Source organism: Heterocephalus glaber, unplaced genomic scaffold (genome assembly GCF_053883595.1).
Source record: "Heterocephalus glaber isolate CG9 unplaced genomic scaffold, H.glaber_assembly_v1.0 deba00000937, whole genome shotgun sequence".
NCBI classification, from domain to species: domain Eukaryota; kingdom Metazoa; phylum Chordata; class Mammalia; order Rodentia; family Bathyergidae; genus Heterocephalus; species Heterocephalus glaber.
In genome coordinates this window covers 9,078,979-9,094,022 of record NW_028258173.1, presented here as the reverse complement: position 1 = coordinate 9,094,022, position 15,044 = coordinate 9,078,979, and the positions used below count along the sequence as shown (strand labels likewise).

Sequence of the window (15,044 nt, the reverse complement as noted above, 5' to 3'; positions counted from 1 at the left end):
TCTATGCTATGTGTGGTCAAAACCACACTAGATGGTGTCACACACGAAACAGGCACATACATCGCAGGTGGGATGGACACATGCGCGCGCGCACACACACACACACACACACACACACACACACACGGCCAAATTTATCCCATGATGCTGAGACCACGAATCTTCTACAACACACACGGCTGGAGCCTGGTCCACTGAATTGGTATTTGCCCTATCCAAATAGTAGAAAAAACCACCTAGGGATTGCAAACCGCAACCGACTTGCCCAAGAGGCAGGAGCAGGGAATCTAGGATCACTTTACCTGACTGGACCTCGCCATCAGCCACCCAGGCCAAGACTTCCCCCAAAACTCAAACGATAAGATAATAGCCCATAATGCTCTCACACATCAATGCCAACACAGACCCCTTCATCTGTTTGCTCAGACCCCTGCTCTCCAGCACAAAGTCTTTATTGGTCTCCCCGCAGGGGTGGGAATAAAGGGGGTTTTGTCCTCCTCCCAACCCACCCCTCCCCACAGGGCTGAGTGAGTTTATCTGACACTGCAGCAGTCTTTGTAAACTGAGTGTCCCAGGATAAACGTTCCCTTAAGAGTCCCTTGGCCTGGGACAGAGGGACCCTCTCCAGAGGAGAATGGTGAGCTTGTTCCGATGGTCTTTTAATAGGGGGGGCGGGGTGTCCCCAGGACAGGCCTCCAGCGCACTTACAGAAGGGTCTCTGTCCAGGGCTACAATGGAGGGAATTCTTAAAGACACGGATGCTGAAAGGGGGAAGGAATTTTTTTTTCTGTAAGGGGAGGGGAGGGAGGTTGGGCTGGAAGGAGGAGGGGGAGCACAGGACTTCTCATTCCCAGGACAATCTGGGCTGTAACAAGGCGTCACTGTGCCTCAGGAGCAAGTGAGGGGCGGCCCACAGGCAGCCACTGAGCGGAATTCTCCTCCATCCCGCTCACCACCAGTGTGTGCCCCACAGTGTCTGTCTGCTTCCCAATCCAGGATGGGAACCTAGCAGGACCCACACGCTAAAAAGAACCTCATTCTTCCCGAAAGAGGGGGCCTTTGACCAGAGCTCTGAGGCAGTTTGAGTCCACACTCACCCTGGGAAGGGGTAAACAGGATGCTCCCCTCAGGGAAGCCTGAAATAAGCTTTGACCCTCTCCCAAACCTCAGGGGAAGAGTCACTTATGCTTCTGATTTGCTTATTTTGGTACAAGGTCACCATAACAAAAGACATCCCAAACTGCCACAGCTGATGTTTTATAAAGATCGCCCAGCAAGACTGCTTTCTATTTTTACTTTCTTATGTTTGACCGAGTAAAGTACTTCTCCGAGAAGCCCAGGGTGCTACAGAACAGCCAAAAGCAGTTTGTCCAGCGAGGACAACCCAGTGTTTCTCCTTCACTGCCTTTTCCTCCTGACCATCTGCAGGGAACAGCGAGGGAAACAAGGGGACCCCTCCATGCTAAAACTAACCGAGGGCTCAACTCATCCCAAGGTATCTGAAAGGGAAACTGAGGCTCCAAGGGACAGTGTGGTGTGTCCAAAGCCACAGGGCAAATTACAAGGGTATGATGTGGGGGAAAATAAAAAGGCTCTGTGGATTAAAAAAAAAAAAAAAAAAGACAAAAACAGGCACAGGGGATAGAGCAGTGTGATTCTCAAGACCACCCGAAGCAAAAACCAATAAGACCCTCAGAAAGCAAGACGCATAACTGCTGTTAGCGTGGAGCTTGTTTGGCTTTCAGAGTTGGAGCCCGGTGACTCGGCTCCCTGTGTAACCGCAGGCACACACCCGCCAAAGGGCAGAGCAGTGTGGGCCATCCACCTGCCAAGTCTCCCTGTTTATATTAAGGCTTTACTGGGGAGCAGGCCGGCTGCTATGAAACCAGACAATGCACACTTATGATTACTGTGAAGGAAAAAAAGACCCAGGCATGGGATACAACTATGGCAGCATATACTACACAAGTTCAAGGAAGAGAAATACTAGGTAAAGAAGAAAACTTTGCAAAACTAGAGTTAGCCCCCAGGCAACCCATTGGCAAGTTTACTGAAATACAACCTGGGCAAGAATACTGGATTCAGTGTCACCTCCAATGTTAGTGCATTGACTGTGGACTGGGAGAGGAAGGAAAGGAGAGAGGAGGATGCAACCCAGGAGGGAAAGAAAAGCTATCAAGACACCGGGTAAAACAGGCTGAGACAAGCTCATTCCAGATCCGAGGATGGGAGAGCTAGAAGGCTCGCCAGGCCTCCGCTCCCACACCTCTTTCCTGCCTGCCCATGGAGCCAACAGAGTCCTGGGCTGGCAATTCATCAAATTTGCCTTCCACATCAAAGTGTGCACACCGTCTGCTCCTAAGTCATCTCACTTAAGCCCATAGGAAACTGCGGTGGCCCAAAGTCTATAGTTCCAAGAAAAAAGCCAAAAGGGAATTGCACCTCCTGGCTAGAAAAAGGAAACTTCTTCCTGATTCAATCCGGCATCACCAGAGCACAGACGCAACTCAAGGCCAAGCAGATACAGCCCCGGAGCCATGCTTTTAGCACTGCATAGGGTCTAAAGGGGAAAGAAAAAGTAGGTGAAAGGAGAATGTAAGACTCAGTCTACCCAGTTCAGTGCATGAGGCCTTCCCTCCCACCCCATCACAAGGCCATGCAGGAGCTCCATTCGCTGCCCTTCTAGTTCTGTCAGCTAAAAGGTTCTTTGTGCAGAAGACACAGCCTGTGGCATCTGTAGAAGCACAGCTCACTGGGGCGAAATTTCTCACAGGGCCCTGTCCTATCCAAAGGTGATGTTGGGCCAGCATGGGGCAGCTCCCCCCAAATCCAGACATACCATCCGAAGAGCGAGCCTAGCAGTGGAGTCGCTCTGAAAGCTCAACTTGAAGGCGAGGAGTAAAAAGTAGCGTCCCAGTCGACTGAGAATTAGAATCCCTAACCCAACACTTCCACTGAACACCTTGATGACAGGTCCAGTCTGCTCTGCAGTCCCACTGATGTGTGCGCCCCAAACCTCACAAGCCTCCTTTGTGGAGGATGCCGGGACATCCCTCTCACCCCTAGAATTGTCATTCTAAATGCCAGGAATCACAGGAGATGTAAAATGTGACAGGAATTCAACTAAGTGAGCTCTGGCTTCAGCAACCTTCATGGTATTCCAGGAAGGGATACTGTGATGCTGATGTAGGTTGTGGGACTGTGCCTCTCCAAGAGAACGGTCAGGACAGTGCTGTGGTGCTTTTGAAGACAAACAGCCCTGCATCTACACCTGGATTCAGATGCAATGATATGCAATTATGGATAGCTCTCCAAACCAGACTTCAAACCTTAGTGAGCAAAAGGTAGCAAACAGAAGTAGAGCTAGGGGGAAAGCCCAGAACCTAAGACGCTGTGAATGAGGGTTTCTCATGGGTGAGACTGCCATAAATGAGCATTTTAATTAGTTTTGGTACTAAGTAACACTGACTACATCGTCTGGTCCGCAGGGCGGAAAGAAGTCAGTTTCTAGCTCTACGGGGGTGTGCGTTTCACCTCTACCTGGAGAGGGCAGATGCTATTTTAAAGCTGTCGGTGGTTTATTGGGAGAAGGAGGCAAAGGACAGAAACAAGATGAAATTCATTTGACTGGTGGCTTCTAGCACTTTCCCAAGGAGACAGGACCCCAGCTTGCAGATAGTAGTTAGATGGATGCAGTCATGGGCCAACTTGTGAGCACATCAAGTTCTGGCCTTGCCACTGACCAGAAGGGTGACTTTGGACAAGTGACAAAAACCTCTGAGAACCTCAGCTTTCTCATCTGGAAATTGGGGCAATACCAAGGGTAGGGGCCAGCACTCTTCCTGAGGCATCTGCCCCCTTTAATGCATGAAGATCACCCCTCTCCTTTCCTTTCACTCACTAAAAAGGCTATTCCTACTCAAGTTTGGGAGAAACCACCCAACACTACGACATTGACACTTTTTTTCCCAACGATGGCAAAAGATGACAGCTGGTAGCACCTGCCAGAGCAACGTGGCTTCACACAGCCCATGAGCCTGAGTCACTGCTGCTCAAACAAAGCCTACCTGTGTAGTCCATGGACAAAGCAAGTAATATTGGGTCCCCCACCTTCAGCTCAGCAGTCTGAAGATCAAAGCCGTCTCTCTCACATGGAGCACCCAGAAGATTTCCTTCCCAGTTGGCACATGGATGTGTGAACACAGAAGAGCTGCCTAAATAAGTCCACTTGTGTGGTTGGGCTTGGAGAAGTCCGGGTTTGGCCTCCCTGGGTTCTCAGCATTCCACTGGACTGTCAAATACAGGAGCCCAGCAAGAAGTCTGTACAAGCCTGTTACCCCCAGTTCCTGTCACTGGGCTTTTCATACCAGTTGAACAACAAAATTAAGAGAATGCATTTGCCTTTCTTTGAAGAAATCCCAGGTAAGATGCTGCTCCAAGCATCAAGTTGCTATTCCAGTGACAAATCTTTTGTGCAAATGAACAAGAATCCAGTCACGGCCAATCAACTGCAAAGCTGGATTTTGCAGCTTAAGAGCCAAAATGCCAGCTCCCTGATGAGGCAAGCTGAGGTTTCCATGCAAAAACATACTCTCAGGTTCAGACAGTTAGAAGGGGAAGGTACTGTCAAGGTTCATTCATGCATGAGCTTTTATTGAGAATTGGCATGCCCTGGCACAATCCCAAATACCAAGTACACAAAAATGAACACAACTAGGTCCCTGTCCCCAAAGCAAACATTCTGGTGGATCGTCTTGTAGTCCAATTAATTCATAGAAAACATGGCATCTTGACACATGGTACGTGGTCGTGGTGGTAGCACCTTCCTCCATCTATCTCTGCTTCCTCCGGCCCTAGTTTCCATTTTCAGAATCCTAGTGGCTCTGGGGAGGGAAACCATCTCCACCCACAATCCCAGGTATGAAGCATGTGACCACAGAGGAGCCAATGAAAGCACCCCATCTCTTGGACTGGGTGTGGCCCTGAGGCCAGCTGGCAGGAATGCTAGCACCAAAGTTCTGTAGAGGCAGGAGGCCTGCACACAAACACTGCTGCTCTGTCTGCAAACTTAAGATGAGGCTGTGTACAGAAGAGGAGAGGATGAAAATAACTGGAAAGAAAACACAACTTCCTACCAGTAGCACAACCCCTAGACTTCTCACTCAGATGAACAACCAAAACACTCACTTGTTTAAAATGGTACCAGCTGGTGTCTCTGCAACTTGCCACTAAAAACCACCAGCCTAGATGCACTTCCTTTCACAGATGGGGATCTGAGCCCAGAGAGGCCAGTGACATGTCCAGTCATACAAAATGAGGTGACCAGTGTGGGACAGGCTGCCATCTTAAACCATCTGCAATGCTGTGAGACATTCAGGATTTTCCTGAGGCCTCCAAGCCTTCCATGCAGGAGATGACAATGATAACATTCCAGGTGGTGAAAATTGAGGGGAATGAAAATTCTGGAAGCACCAAAAGTTAGCTCTCTCTCCTTCCCTGTAGAACTCCACTGCATGGAGAGGCTGGTCACTGGCCCTTCCTAAAGGGATAGGGAGAAGGACTTGGACTGGGTCATGACTTCAGGGATGAGGGAGGCCACCAGTGGCCACTCTGACTGGTGCACTGGGAAGGCAGCCACACAGATGCCTGTAGATGAGAAAAGCTTAGAGAAAGAGCTTGTCAAAGGGAAAACGAGCTGGTCCTATCAAAACAGTGGGGGCCGGGGAGCAGCAGGATAAGAGAGGACACTGAAAATGGCCAGGAAAGCCATCCCCAGAAAGGCTGAACAACCCAGTGGTCAGTGTGGAATGAGGAGGCAGGACTGTCTCAGCTCTGGTTAACCACATTCCTGGTTTCCACTTAGAAATTTAATTAAAACCCAAACACCTGAATTGCCCAGCTGGCTTACCAGTGACCACAAATTCCCTGAGATTCTGAAAAATCTCCCTTGACAGAACTCAGGGACCCCTAAACAAGTCTGAAGCCAAAGGAGGAGGGGTCACAGACAGAGGTCACCACGGGATGGGGTCCCGGGAGGCATCCCTTTCCTCCAGAGACAAGAAAAACTCACTGAGTGAACCCATTCTATAACCCCAAGCGCTGGAGCAATGGCTTTGCTTTTTCCTGCTTCATTTTTAAGATACAAAGAAATATGATGAACAAATAAAGATGGAAAGGAGCCAGATTTATGGGGTTCCCAGGGCTCGAGTCCACTTTCCTCTCACCACAAGTGGGGAAGTGTAAAGAGGCATAAGAACCACGCAAACCCAAACACAATCTGCGCCCGGGACAAGAAAACCTACGGAAGGTCCAGTCCACCCCGAGAATGGACACGGGACAGCCAGGTGCACCCCAGAACCGACTGAGCCTCAGCCAGAAACCTCGAGAAAGGAGGCAGTCACCTTACCCCAGCCAGGACCAAAGAAATCTGACATCCACCTCTGGGCTCAAAGGGGCATTCCTTAAGCCATTTGACTGAGCAGAAAAGGGTTCTCTAACAAAAAAACAAAAACAAGTTACTGACTCTCAGCAAAGTTCACACACGGAAATTTGTCCCTGCAGGACGAGTGGACAGAAAGGATTCACCCTAGAGTTCTTTTTTTTTCTTCTTCTTCTTCTTCTTTTGGTACCTGGGATTGAACTCAGGACCTTGTGCTTTCGAGGCAGGTGTCAGAACCACAGAGCTAAATCCCCGGCCCTCACCCTAGAGTTCTTTCAAATGAGGAAGACAGTCTCCATCCTCCCTGCTTCATTTTCCCACGGCAATGCTTACAGAAATACTACTTTTCACAGTGTTTCCCAGGCTAGGAGTTAGGGTCCTCAGGGAAGCTCCCCACGGCTGCTGTCTGTACACCTGGCTTCACTCACCTGCACCTCGATGTCTTCCTCTGTAAAGCGGGGAAGACCCCTGACTACTTCACCTGGTTGAGAGTGACATCAGATAGCATATGGGCACAAAAGCACTGGATAAACTCCAGTTTATGTAATCAAGACCTCAGGGACATGTTAGGTCACCTGATTTCTTAATTTTAAAAGAGTAACTGTGCCCACATAAACTCCGATACTCCTTGGTTCCCTGGGCACTGAATTCTCAGTGGAGACTGCCTCCTCAAAGCTAAAAGCACCTCACCCCCATCAGGGCAGAAGGAAGGAAAGGAGGGAAGCAGTGGGGTGGAGGTGGGGGGTAAATATTGGCAAGAAATTGGAAGTTTTGTGCACTACTGGCAGGAATATAACGTGGTATAGCTGCTGGAAAGGACAGTTTGGTGGTCCTTCAAAAACATCAAACACAGAATTACCATATGATCCAGCAATTCCACCTCTGATGTTATACCCAACGGCACTGAAAGCAGGGATTTGAACAGATATTTACACACCTACATTCATAACATTATTCACAATGGGCAAAAGGTGGAAGCCATCCAAATGCCCAACGGATGAACGGATAAACAAAATGTAATATATACACATGATGGGATAATATTCAGCTTACAAAGGAAAGAAATTCTGACATGCTGCACTATGGATGAACGTCGAGTACGTTCCGCTAAGTAAAATAAGACACAGAAAGACAACTCCTGCGTGATTCCACTTGCATGAGTTCCCTAGAACAGTCGGATTCACAGAGACAGAAAGTAGAAGTGCAGGTGCTGGGGCTGGGGGAGGCGAGGTTGGGAGTTAGTGTTTAATGAAGGCAGTTTCAATTTGGAAGATGAAAGGGTTCTGGAGACGGACGAGGAGGATGGTTACACAACAATGTGAGTGTACTTAATGCTGCCAGAACCGGATGCTTAAAAATGATTAACATGGCAAAGTTGAGGTGTATATTTTATCACAACAAGAGAGGTTTACATTTTTTAATCAGGTTAAGTGATGAAGACACAATTGCAGAAACGATCGTTGTCGCTTAAAGCTCCTGAGGGTTTCACTCACACTGTGAAGAAGTTGTCCCCAAAGGCCAGCATCTCAGACACCTCAATTTCTAGGCACAAAGCACAGCAGATCTCTCCACCCAAAGAGGCTGCCACATCTTCAAGTTGGCTTCCGCCCGGCCCCAAAGACCACCAGGGACCACACGCACGTGAATCAAAGGGGGTTCACTGACACCAACAGAAGCAAGCGTCAAAATTTGTGAAACTAAGACAGGCAAGGGATTGGAAATTCATCTATAATTAGAGAGAGAAAATACTCCATGGGCTTGCTCAAAAAGCGTGCCCTGAAATCGCTAATCAATCACTGCACAAAATTGATGGGCAGACAGGGGTGGTCCCTACAGGCCTGTCCTAGGTGGGTTTGTCAGTCTGGTGAAAGCAAAGGAAGTTACTAAAATGAATTGAGTCAAGGGTGTGCTTTTTAGGCAAAAGAAATAGATCTGGGAGCTATTCAAATGAGACCCTAGTGAACACCTTTCAAACGCCAGCTCAAACACTGCCACTTCTGTTGAACCACACACAGGCACACACAAAAGCGCACCTGGTTTCAAGACTCCTGTGCAAAAACCTGTACCAACAAACCAAATATGGGAGGAGGTGATGATTCATGCTACAGAAAGCATTCTTGGACAGAAACCTGCTACTTCAGCATTCTGCCAGGTTGCACGATTCTTCCAGGCCTTCTGGAGATCACGTAATCGACCAAGATTGGTTTTGTATAGACTTTTTTTTTCAGGTGCAAAATTAGTCTGTAAAGCAAGGGAGCCCAAGTGATTTCTGATGGGGCATCCTTAGCCAACGGCACAGTTGAAAGGAAGAAACGCGTGCAAGATCATTCCTGTCCTTCTATGCAGCGAGCTGCCTGTGTCTATTGGCTGAGGTGGTGCTCAATTTGAATGGAGGACCCCACCTGTTCCACGATGACAGTGACATCATCTAGAAAGATGGTGGCTAGAAACAGAAGCAGTAGTGGTCTGCTGGGCACACCAGCCAAGGCACCACTCAGGGGTGTCTTCCAAGCACCCAGGGACCTCAAAATCTCAAGGGGAAAGACAGCAGATCTGACTGATTATGATGGACTAGAAATGCAGTTCCTTTATTATTCACCCAAATGAAGCTACTTCCACCTTAACCAAAGATAAATGATACCTGATTTCAAGATGTCCGTGTAAATACCAGTACCAACAAACCACAGAAATGCAAAGTGGAAGGACAGACCAGGCACGGGTGAGTTAGGAAGGCTTCCTAGAGGAAGAGATAAAGAGCTTTGTGGCTGGGTAAACATCAGGGGGTAAAAGCTCAATTCAGGCCTTCGCTGCCCAAGAATCATTCAATGAATGCCCTTGTTTCTTACAGTGTCTGCCTCTATCAGACTGGTCCGGTCCGGGAGGCATGTCAAAAATGCAGGCCCCGGCAGCCCCACCAGCAGAACCTCTAAAAGTTGAGGGAGGGAGGCGCTGAACTCATTCATTTGTAACCAGCTGCCCAAGCAATTCATTCTTACCAAGTTACAATCTGAAGGCACACTGTGGGACAGGGGAGCAGTTTCAGAGTAACAGGTCCATCCACGCGGGAAGCACTCTGGCATCCGGGAGGGGACGGACCAAAGGAGTCCCTGAGAGAGGGAGAGGGCAGGTGTAGACTGCAGCCCAGACCAGAAGTGTTTAGTCACAACATCTCCAGCTCTGCTCCTGCTTCCTGTTATGATCCTCACGAAGCCTGCTGGCTACAGAAAATGCCTGTGCGGTAAGAGGAGAGAGCGAGAGAAATGCGTGTTTTTCCACTTCAAAGTTATAAAGCTGCAGTGGGCAAGTTGGAAGTGCTCAGATGGGGAAAGACAAATCCAAGTCTTGAGTAACCAGGGCCTGAAAGTCACAGACACCACCTGGACAACAGAAGCATGTGCTGTGGAGATTTAAGCAAGATCAAAACTTCTTCACTGGAAACAGATGTCGCCTACAGCCTATGCGGGCCACTCTTCTACACGGGAAAGCACGGGAATGCCCCAGACAGCCTGAATCTGTTCGTGAGCCGAAGGTCGGAGACTCCTGTGGTCTCTTTGTGTACAGCAGCTGTGAGTAGGCCAGGAAGGCTTCCTGAGGAGAAATATGGTCTGGGGTTGAGTAAGCTTCATGGGAAAGGGGCTCAATTTAGACTTCAGCTGTCTGAGAATTAGTCTTTCTTGGGTTTCCGCAGCTGCTCACAAGCACTCTCTCAAGCAAAATCCCGGCACCACCCTCTGTCACACCGGGTGCATCCCCAAATCTCTTTAGGCTGGCTGTCCCCACCCCAATTCCCTCACTCCTCAGAGGAAACAAATCCCTTAAAGAAGAGGGGAGTCACTTCCTCATCCGAGATGACCTGACGATCCTCTTAGATCCTCTTAACCCACGTAGAGGCAAGAGCAGGAGCCTTGTCCTTCAGTCCTGCCCAGGTGACCAGGAAATGTGGCCTCGGCTGGGCTTGCACACTGAGCACCTGACATGCCTGCCACTCCTGGGGAGTGAGTCACCCGCACAGGCACTGCACCCTGTACTTGTCAACCACGAAGTCAGTTGCTCAGTGGCTGCTCTCACGCACACCGGATGTCATCCATCTACCGGCCCCCTAGAGACATGTTGGGACAGATTAGTAATAAACCAATTTTTACTCAACCATACATTCCTGGTGGAGGTCTGGGCCCAAGGAAGGGGCACACAGAGATGGGCCTCCCACTTAACAGTCAGGGTCCCCCCACTCCTGGCCCCAGGGCTCTCTGCAGCCTTCACAGCTACGATTCAGGAGGGGCCGAGTCAGCCTCAGAATACAGGCGACTTGCTGGGCCTCTCTTGGCTCCCAATTTTACAAAACGGCCTTGTAGGATCCAGGTTTCGATCGTGGGTCAGAAGGGACATTAGTGGGACCACTGAAGGACTCTGAATCAGCCTACGGATGAGTCATAAGTACTGCATCCATGTCCAAATCCTGGGCCTTACTGCTGCACCATGGATGTATCCTATGTAATGGTGGGAAGGCTGGGTTGAGGACCCTGAGGGATGCTAGGTACTGTTTCTGCAACTTCCCTGTAAATCTGGATTTATATCAAAATCAATTAATTTGGGGGGGGGGTACCAGGGATTGAACTCGGGACCTTGTGCTTGCGAGGCAGCGGAACCACTGAGCTAAATCCACGGCCCAAAATCAAGTTAATTTTTAAGAAAAGAAGCATTTTTAATTGAGTTGCCTAATAAACCTCAATCTATGCTATTACTAAATCAATTAATGTCATGATTCTGAAGACAGACTGTGATTATAACAGTGTCACTCAACTCTTCAGTGCTGGAGAAAGAAAACAGAACCAAACCCTAGATTCACTCAGTGACCATTTGTCCTTGGCCTGCACCCCCTCTCCAACACGCAGGACTGTGGGGTGGATGAATGGGGTCCTTCACTGCAAGCCCATCTCAGCGATGTCCACCAAGGTATTCCTTGGACTTTTTTAGACAGACCTTGACTTAGAGCAAAGTTGGCTATCTCTGGGGATTTTCCGCAGAATGTCATGGACAAATCCTTATGTATAGAAGAACGTTTACTAATGCATTATGTACTTCTAAGGGTAAATGTTTGAAAATAACTTGGCGCCCAATGACAGGGGAATTATCAAACAAATTATGCTTCAATCCCTGCAGTGGAAGAGAGTAGTACAGACGCATTATACTAGGGAAACCTCCAAAGACAATTCAGGAAAAAAGTGAGCAGGAAACATAGTTACACGTGTTGCAGGATTTCACCACTGGGGAATATGCCCAATTGCAGCATTACCGTGGGAACTGGATGTTTTCCTGCCTTTTGTGCCTTTTTATAGTTTTCTATAAAAGAGAGAGTGACTGGATGGCGTGGGTCACTGGACAGCAGGACAATTTCCACAGTCTTCCAGCAAGCCAGGCCAGGCAGAGAACTGGACAGGGGAGGGCTGGGCCACAGAGACTGAGCTACACCAGCTACCTACACCGTGGATTCAGCAATGGGGGCCAGAGGCAGCTTGAGGGCCCCAGCTTCTGGAAGAAGGGTAGTACCAACCAGACTCACCTTTTATTCTTCCTGGGCCCCCTGGTTCTTTCTCCGTCCCTGAGCAGGTGCTCAGTGAGGGAAATGGAACCCAGAGCACTGATCAAGACAACCCAGGACCAGTCCTAGGAATTTTCTACCTAGGAGGGGCTTCAGGTGGGAAATGGATCATCAGGGACAGGTTCCAAATCTACAAGCTGCTGATGGGGTAGGGGAGACCATGTGACCGGGAAAGAATCCCTAGGAAACCATCTTCAGATCAAAAAGTACTGGAGTTGAAGACAAGCACAGAGGAGAGACAAAGTAAAGGAGGACCCTGGTGTATGTCTGCACATCGCGGTGGAGTTGCTCGGTCATTCATTCCACAAACATCTATTTCGCATCTACACAATGACAGGTACCACCTGCCCCAAACAGGGCAAACAAAAGAACAGGAGAGTAGGAAGCTGTGGATACAAAAGTGGTTCGCTTTCCATTCGGGACTCAAGACTTAAGATCCTAGCCTCACTGGCCAAGAAACTTGTCCCATTAGTGAGTTACCAGGAGGAAGAGAGCGATCCGTGGATACTCGGGACTGACTTCTTGCCCTCTGGCTTCCATTTAAGAAACTTGCCCACAATTCGGCCAAACGCATCCCCGCTTCCCGACAGTGTCCCTGTCCCTGCACTAAAGCCATACAACAAACGCCTCCACCTCCTGCTATCCTCAGTCACGGGCCACAAGGCCTTCTCCAAACGCTGTGTCCCAGCGGCACCCTTGGTCGCAGTGGACAGGAGCTACGGGGGCAGCACCGCTCCGCTCCCAAAGTAACGGGTCGTGAAAATGACCCGGCGACAGGGCGAGCTCAGGGCCCAGTGGGCCCGCAAGGGCGCTGGGCGCTTTTCTGGGCTCAGCCTCCGTCCTGCCGGGCAGCCAGCGGGGGGGCTGCGCAGGAGGCGGCGCACGCACGGGACTGGGGAGGTCGCTGGCCACTGCCACCTGGGCGAGGAAGCTTCACTCGGAGGCAGAAGCTGCCCTAAAGTGACCCCCAGAGGGTGTCAACGCCGAGAACAAAAATTTCAGGCCAGAACCCCGAGACCTACGAAAAGCGAAAAGCGACGCGGAGGAGGGAAAAAATGAAAAAGGCAGACCAAATCGTCTCCCTAGAACCGCAGGGAAACTTACCTCCAGGTCGGCGACCGGCTGCTGGGTGGAATGAATCAGTCCACGGATGGAGACGAGGCGGTGGGTCCTCCAAGCCCAGCGGATACACCAAGTAATCCACGTTAGGAGGTCCGGCGCCCCCGTCCCTTTCCCCGCCGTCGGTCCAAGACCCACGCGCCGCCAGCGCCCGCCTCTGCGCCGCGGACCCGAGGGAGGGGCAGGAGCGCGGGCGGGGGTCCCGGGCGGCAGCGCAGTCCCCGGGGTGGGCGCGCACCCCGACAGCCCGCAGCTGTTCGCCTTTCTTCGCTGCACATCACCGCCACGAGCCCACACTCTGCTCCGGGAAAACCCTCTACTACCTCCAGGAAAGCACGGAAGGCAAATCCTCTGTTCACCTGGGGTCTGTAGATCCGTGGGGCCCACATGGGGTAGGGTGGACACCCGCAGGGAAGAAGAGTTCCCGGGGAGAAGAGCGGAGCAGCAGATGCCAGCTGCGGTGGCCGTAACTCCACTCCAGAGCCCCTGCCGCCTCCGCGCTCTACCCGCGTCAGGGCCATGCCGCCTCTTTATACCCGGCGGAGCCCGGGGGGGGGGGGGCCGAACGGCTTCCTGGGAGTTGTAGTTCTGCCTTCCTAGAACCAAAGAGCGCTGAGCGAGGATTGATGGCTGGGGTTTATGAACAACAGCGTCATCGCTTCCCGCGATGGGATTCCAGTCCCACCATCAACTCTGTTAGGTCTCATGTGGCCTTTGTGCAGCGGGAAGGTCACACCAACCCCCTACCTGCAGCCCAGGACGACACACCCGGGTGTTACCTTCGAGGAGGAGTAGCCTGCCGTGTGTGTGGATTCTTCACACGGAGAGGGCAGGTTAGTATCTGCTCTGCAGGGCAGTAGAGGCGAGGTGCCTCCTGGCCCACAGCTCCTGGCGGTCCATGTGGCTTGGCCTGATCTCAACTTCTTTATATGAACAGCTGTCGCTTCCTTATACTTAAGAGCTAAGCACATTTGCCTTCAAGACACCTTTTCACAAACCCCGAGACCCCTCCTCAATTAAAATCCTGGCGCTTCCACTGCCTTTATTCCACCTTTGATTTCTGCAGGTACTTTGTCCTTCATTCCACGTCTGCCACCAAACGCCTGCAGACGCTGGAGCTGTGGCCGGTGTCCTCCCTGCAGCAGCATAGGGTCAAGTGAGAGCGGAGGCTGGGCCTAGGGTGCTAACCTTGTGAGGGGGGTACTAACCCTCCCCCAAGGGATACTAATCCTGCCCAGGGATAATAACCCTCCCCTAAGAGTACTAACCTTCCACCAGGGGCTCTAAGCCTAGTTGGCAACATCAGCTAGGACCTTCCAGAGGAAGGAGGCAGGCAAACAAAGACCCACAATAGGAGGGCAGTGCTGTGGGTGTGAGGGAAACTTACGGGTATACAAAGTGTGATCAGAATATTCAGTGAATGTTTGCATGTTTAAAAATTTATTACAGTGAGACATATTGCCATTAATCTCCCTCAAATACTCTCCCTGACATTGAACACACTTGTGTCATTATTCTTGCCACTTTCTGAAGCAGTTCTGGAAGCTCTCTTTCCTGAGTATTTTTACAAAGTGTGACCAAAAATGGTAAGTGCTGCTCTAAAGTGCCATCCAATGGAAAGGCAAGCTTGTAAAAACATTACAGTGTGGTGTGCCCTCATCCACCGTATTCACCAGATCTGTTAATATGCCACTTCTGACTTTTCCCTAAAGTCAAAATGACCATGAAAGGGGACCCAGGCGTGGTGGCCCATGCCTGTAATCATAGCACTGGGAAGGCTGAGGTAGAAGAATTACTGCAAGTTCAAGGCCAGCCTGGGTTGCATAGTGAGTTCAAGACCAGCCTGAACTGCATAGCAAGACCCTGTCTCACACACACACACACACA

At 50.4% G+C, this 15,044-nt stretch overlaps 1 protein-coding gene across 1 annotated transcript in view; it reads right to left on the bottom strand.

Annotated features, from left to right (window-relative positions):
- The window catches only part of LOC110345074 (uncharacterized), a 153,894-nt gene extending 140,472 nt beyond the window's left edge, over nucleotides 1-13,422 (bottom strand). The window contains exon 1 of the mRNA XM_087208178.1: nucleotides 13,143-13,422. The gene's annotated coding sequence lies outside the window, so the exon portion shown is untranslated. The remainder of the gene's footprint in view (nucleotides 1-13,142) is intronic.
- Nucleotides 13,423-15,044: the final 1,622 nt, after the last annotated feature.